This window comes from Peromyscus maniculatus, chromosome 15 (genome assembly GCF_049852395.1).
Source record: "Peromyscus maniculatus bairdii isolate BWxNUB_F1_BW_parent chromosome 15, HU_Pman_BW_mat_3.1, whole genome shotgun sequence".
Lineage (NCBI taxonomy): Eukaryota > Metazoa > Chordata > Mammalia > Rodentia > Cricetidae > Peromyscus > Peromyscus maniculatus.
This window is the reverse complement of record NC_134866.1, coordinates 15,205,598-15,211,658: the sequence shown is the minus strand read 5'-3', so window position 1 is coordinate 15,211,658 and position 6,061 is coordinate 15,205,598. Positions and strand designations below refer to the sequence as shown.

Genomic DNA, 6,061 nt, shown 5'->3' with positions numbered 1-6,061 from the left:
GATGATACAAGAAAACAAATTCAGGATCAGTGTATAATTTCATGGTCGTAGACTTTCGAAAGCAAGAAGAATTTAATGTGCTACATTTGGTCCTAAGAGACAGGGTTGCGGTGGAACACGCTGAACTGTAGTTCTTCTTTCAGTTTACTGCTGCCAGCCATTTCCCTTTCACTTGTTTTAACTGTTGTATTTCATTTCAGATTGCTTCCACTGTTACTAAAAATGAATTTAGAGCAGGAAAAAAAAAACACTGACAAATTTTTTTTTCCAGTTTTCAGATGAGATTTCCAGGGCTCCTGTCCTTTTCAGGCACAAGATTTTCATTTGCTAATTTTAGAGAAATTATGTAACTAATCATTCAAGCCATTGGGGCTTTTCTTACAGATTAAGAAATTGTTCTCCTCATTTTATAGCCCTCTCACTCCCAAAGTCTCCTCAAATTTTCTTTTTTGGGGGGTATATTACTCCATGAATTCATACACAGTGGACTCCAGCAGCTCAGGCTCCTTTCCATTAGTCCTCACAAAGTGTGCTTCTCTGGGCGAAGCGAGCTGGCACTTCAGCTAAACCCAGGTGTTCTTCCCTTTACCTTCCTTTTTCTTCTGGTCATTTTCCTTCACCCACTTCAGAAGGCTGTCTCGGCTCTCAGAGTGCTTGATGTGCTCAGTCCTTCCATTCATTCTCTTGTCAAGAGTCTTGACCTTAACTTGCTTCTTTACAATGGTGCCCATGGCATGCTGGGTAATGTTGTAGACTTCCGGTTTAGCTGGGCTAACACTTATCAGGCATTCTTTTTTGAACAATGTCCATCCCCTTTACGTCTACAATATCACCCTTCTTGTAGATTCTCATGTATGTGGCCAAAGGAACAACTCCATGTTTCCTAAAAGGCCTAATGAACATACAGCAGGTGCCCCTCCTCTTTCTCTTTGTGTTCTTCATTTTGGTGACTTACTGGAAGATGGCTGCCATGGCCTAAAGGAAGGCTCCCCAAATCTTCTTAATGGAATCAGTACATAAGAATACTCAAGAAGATTATCTTTTCTTTAACACCAAGAATTAAATATATCAGTAGAAAATTTGATTTCTGTGCATGTGCAGAGGTAAAGATTTCTTACTCTTCCCGAATCAAAACTAATATATAATAACACAGTCAAATCTCAGAAACTCCTCTTATAGACTAAGGCTGCTCCAAACACAAAGCCAGAAGAAATTATTAATCAAAACAGTGAACTCCAGAGTAGCCAGATTTAATGAAGGGCTGATTTCAGGTACTGCAGACATAAGTAAGTATGACTTTGTACCCAGTGATATTTTTCAACATATTAAAGTTTTGTTACAAAGTATTTGAGATTTTGAGAATAATACAGTCCTAAAATTTTCTTGTTTGGGGGAAAATAGATATCTGAGATTCATTCAGGTTATTATGTCTGCGTTTTCGTAGGGATGAGAAAGCTATCTCTATTTCTCTAAGACTAAATGTCACACTAGCACTGTTCCAATGAGAAATAGCAGTGAGTTATATTTCTATCACTGAGAAAAATTCTAATCCTCCTTCAGTTATAATTTCCCATTACCACAGACACCAAAATGAATATTTGTTCCTAACTACAAGAGGACACAGGAATTGATTTCTTAAAAGATAGTTAGGAAAATATACAATTTTGTTTTCATAATAAAGAAAGATGCAAAATGAAACCCAATAGTAAGGTTTATGCAGAAGAGACATCAATGAGAAACAATATTAGAAAATAAATGCCCATTTTGCCCATCCCCTGGGCAAAAAGCATTAGTAATGTCTCAATGATATTTGCAATGGTTTTGTAGGATAGTGTAGACATTTGCCTAAATTTTAGAGTTTTAAAGATAGAGTGGCCCTCATACCCTCTGACAAATTACAGAATGATAAAGGCAAATTTATTTCTAACCGGAAAAATGCAGGATCATAAACAGAATGTCTTTCTCCAAAAAGGAAGTTCTGCCTATATGCTAGCAACTCCCTTGAGATTAGGCTGATTCCGAAATTCATCTTTCTTCATCCATAGTTCCAGGCTCCAACCCACTGTTCACAATAAAAGATGGCATGTGCATTACTCACTCACTGGGGCCAGTTGCCCATTAGTCTTCTATCGATTGTGGGGAAGAGGGAAATCAATTCAAATAGGGCTCCTGCTGTCTGTTGAGAAGTGAGTAAGAAGCTGTCAGGTGGGCTTGGGCTCATTGTCTCCTTGCTGAGGTGGTGTGTAGGCTGAGTCAGCAGGCTCAGTAGAAACTCCTGCTGTGGAACATCTGGGCTACTTAACAGGTAGGAGAAAAGGAATCATTGGTCAAATGTTTATAGGCCCTGCTCTGATAAAATGGAGGTAAATCCCCCCACGGCAAGAGGTGTATGAGAAAGCATGACACCATACTCCATGGAAGGAGATTTTCCTAGGAAAATATCTCTTGGCATAGTATGCACATCATTGAAAAAGTTTCCTTGTCTGGTAAGAAGCTCAAATGCTGTGTCCAGAAAGCAGTTGCCTTCAAGTCGTCCACCTCCTCTGGCTCTTACAGTTTTTCAGCTTTCTCTTCTGCAATTCTCCCTGAAACTACAGAGGAGGGGTTTGATATAGATGTCCCATTGAGGGCTAAGCATTCCACAGTCTCCTATTCTCTGCATCTTGACCACTTGTGGATTTCTGTGTTAATAGTCGTCTACTGCAACAGAAGCTTCCCTGATGGGGGTTAATCTGACCCTGGTACGGAAATTCCATGTGTACCAATGAGAGAAAAGGAAATTTGACTGTCCTGTACACATCATCTGGAATATGCACAGAAGTGACTATCTCTGAACTGAAAAAGTGGAGGCCAGAAGTGTTTTGTTTAGGCTTCTGTTTAGATTTTGGAATACTTATACATAAATAATGAACTACCTTGTAGATGGAGCCCAAGTCTCAACATGAAAGTCTTGAATGCATCAAACCTACTTCACACTTATCATCTGAGAGTGATGCTATTCAACAGTGTACATCCATGTTTTGACTGATACTCATCACATGAGGTCAGGTGTAGAATTTTCTACTTATTGCACAGTATTAGGAGTGATAGTTCCTGATTCAACACATATTAGAATTAATATTTTTCAGATAAGTGATGTTTAACTTATATAAAGCCTAGAGGAGAAAGAGTATGAAGGATCTTATTGACAAAGAGAACATTGCAATTGATAGTATGCCTTTTATTAATGACATTTTATGATATACATTGTATTGAAATTCCACTATTTCAGTAGAAATGAAAATACTTCATGTGTCTTTATGTTGACATATTGTGTGTTTGATTTGTCTCCTAGACTGTTTTCCAACCCTTTTAAAATTCTCACTGAGACTTCTACAATGTTGTAACTCCAGCATTATAAAAAGATTGTTGTGCTTCATACAAAAGAGTTGTTGATTAGAGATTATCTTTATATTTACATTATTAGTCTGAAAAAAAATCCAAAACATGTAGTGCATAGATATAAACTATTATTTAGTAAGGTAAAACATTGTAGAATTACTAATGACTTAAAGTGACTATTCTGGAGGCTATACATAGCTAATAGCAATGTGGTAGGTAGAATTATGGCCAAGTATACAACTTGGTTCCCATAACCCATAAATATGATACCTTATGGGGGAAAAGATTTCTACAAGTATGAGTGCAGCTCAGACCTTGAGATTCGAGGTTACAGTGGATCATGAGACAGAACACAATCTAATCACAGCATTCTTACAAGTAGAGGACTTTCTCCACCTGTGGTCAGGGCCAGAAAAGATTTGCTAAAACTCAGTCTATTATCATAATTTTGAAAACAGAGATACCAAAAAATGAGCGGCATCTACCTGAGCTGTGAATTCTAGAAGCTGAAATCTAACGGTGAAGAATAAAATTATCTCTGGAAGCAGGGGGAGCAGACACTGGGACAGTGATGGACATCATCAAATACAAAATCATAAACTTACTTTAAAATGTGATTTATAACTCAATTGTGTGGAATGCCACAATCAACTTCGTAGATGTCAATGCCGTTTCCCAGTTTCAAAAGGTTGGACATGTCTGCTAGAGATTTTAAAAAGTAACCCAGTCTTTCTAGCACCTTGATTTTAGCCCATTGAAGCCTGCAGGGAATTTCTGGCTTTCAACACTGCAAACTAACTTGTGTTATTTAAGACAGTAAGTCTATGGTAGTCTGTCACAGCTACTACTATAAAGAACTTTCACAAAAAAAAAAAAAATGTGAGAGATTGCCCAATCAAATATTTCAAATGCCATTGACTCCCACTAAACTCTGAAATAGCCCCTTTGTGGACTGGCTCTTTTGAACCCGATTTCCTCAGTTTCAAAAGTCACACAGACAGTCAAATAGTTTACAGCCTCCTTGCTGTCTGTGTTCCTGTCTTTGCTCTCTTGTAGTGATGATGGTCATCAATAACAAGGAACCCTCCAAACCAATACTCACTCATTCTCATCTTAAATTTATAGTAGAAATATTCCCTTTCCTGGTTTGGCATTTGAGGAAAATGTAAAATTGTGCTACGTTGTTTACCTCTCAACATCAAGCATAACTTAGGCATATTTCTAGTGAAAGCTGTCTATCACTATACCAAATAGAAATCTTTCAAGAAGTAATTCGTGAGGATTTTTGTGGGATGTATGCCAAAGAATTTTAGCAAGAGGATGGGCAGCAAAACAAGCCACGGAGTGAGGTGAAGACCCAGACTGCTTTTGGATGGTTCACTATAAGCCAGAAAGAAAGAACAGTCTTTCTGTGCCAGGTTTCAGCCTTGCCTACAACATAGTACCCAGCATAGCCTTCTGGCCTCTCCATCTCAGAATTTCAAAGTCTGACTTGATATAAAGTCTGTGCTAAAGTTCTAGTTATTTTCTGAAAAACTGTTTGGAGGCCTAGTGAGATCAGTCCTGTGTTACAGTCCTCATTCATTTGGGCAACTATACAGTAGAAATATAATTAGTGCACAGTATGTGGAGGACCCAATATTTAATCTTTATCCACTTATTTTTTGTTTTGTTTTTTGTTGTTGTTGGGTTTTTTGTTGTTGTTATTGGTTTTTTTTGTTTTTTTTGTTTGTTTGTTTGTTTGTTTTTCAAGACAAGGTTTCTCTGTTGTAGCTTTGCGCCTTTCCTGGATCTCGCTCTGTAGACCAGACTAGCCTTGAACTCACAGAGATCTACCTGCCTCTTGCCTCCCGAGTGCTGGGATTAAAGGCGTGTGCCACCACCGTCCGGCTATCCACCTGTTTTAATTCATGTTTATGCTTCAATTTGTGTCTAAAGCTATTAAAATTTTGTAGTTGTTGAATAAGAACTTTGTACAACTCAGGTCTGTAATTATGGGAAAGACTAGCTATTTTTATATAATAGCAGGTCCACAGACTGCCTATCACTCTTTTCACATACAGAGGAACCAGAATAAAATATGAAGTATATCAAGGTTACCTATCACCTGTTCTTTGTAAATAATTCCTAAAGAAGAAATAAAAAGAAATCATTCCAAAGAAATCAACTAGATGAGTACTAATAATTCACTACTAACATGAAAGTTAATTTCTATAAAAATGCAAATATCATTAACAGAAACAAAGCTAATGCTAGTTATTAAAACTGATAACAACAATTAAGTTTCATATTCCTTGGAAACAAAAACTTTGGTTTAAATAGAAGATCAGGAAAAGCAATTATAATAGGACTAGATGAGTAAAATCCCAAGCAGACCAAGCGAAATGAAAGTTCATTATTTAGAAACACCAATTTAGAAGTTGATCTGATAGTACCCATGCCAAAAAAGGATGTTTTCTACAACACTCATTTCATTAAATACTGTATAAGAATTAAGGCTTTCAAACTAATGAAATACTGGTGTTTGCTTTCAGAACATTTGCCCCCGTTTATAAACTTGATTAACTATTTCAATATTTACCTTTCATCTCTTTCATATTTTTCCATGTCTTTCCAATCATATATTGTCCCTTGAAAATGACAAACTAGATTTGCTAGATCAGTTATTTATTCCAAAATA

At 37.0% G+C, this 6,061-nt stretch overlaps 1 pseudogene; it reads right to left on the bottom strand.

Moving 5' to 3' along the window:
- Nucleotides 1–461: 461 nt before the first annotated feature.
- LOC107401786 (large ribosomal subunit protein eL21 pseudogene) lies at nt 462–942 on the bottom strand (annotated as a pseudogene).
- Between the last annotated feature and the right edge of the window lie 5,119 nt (nt 943–6,061).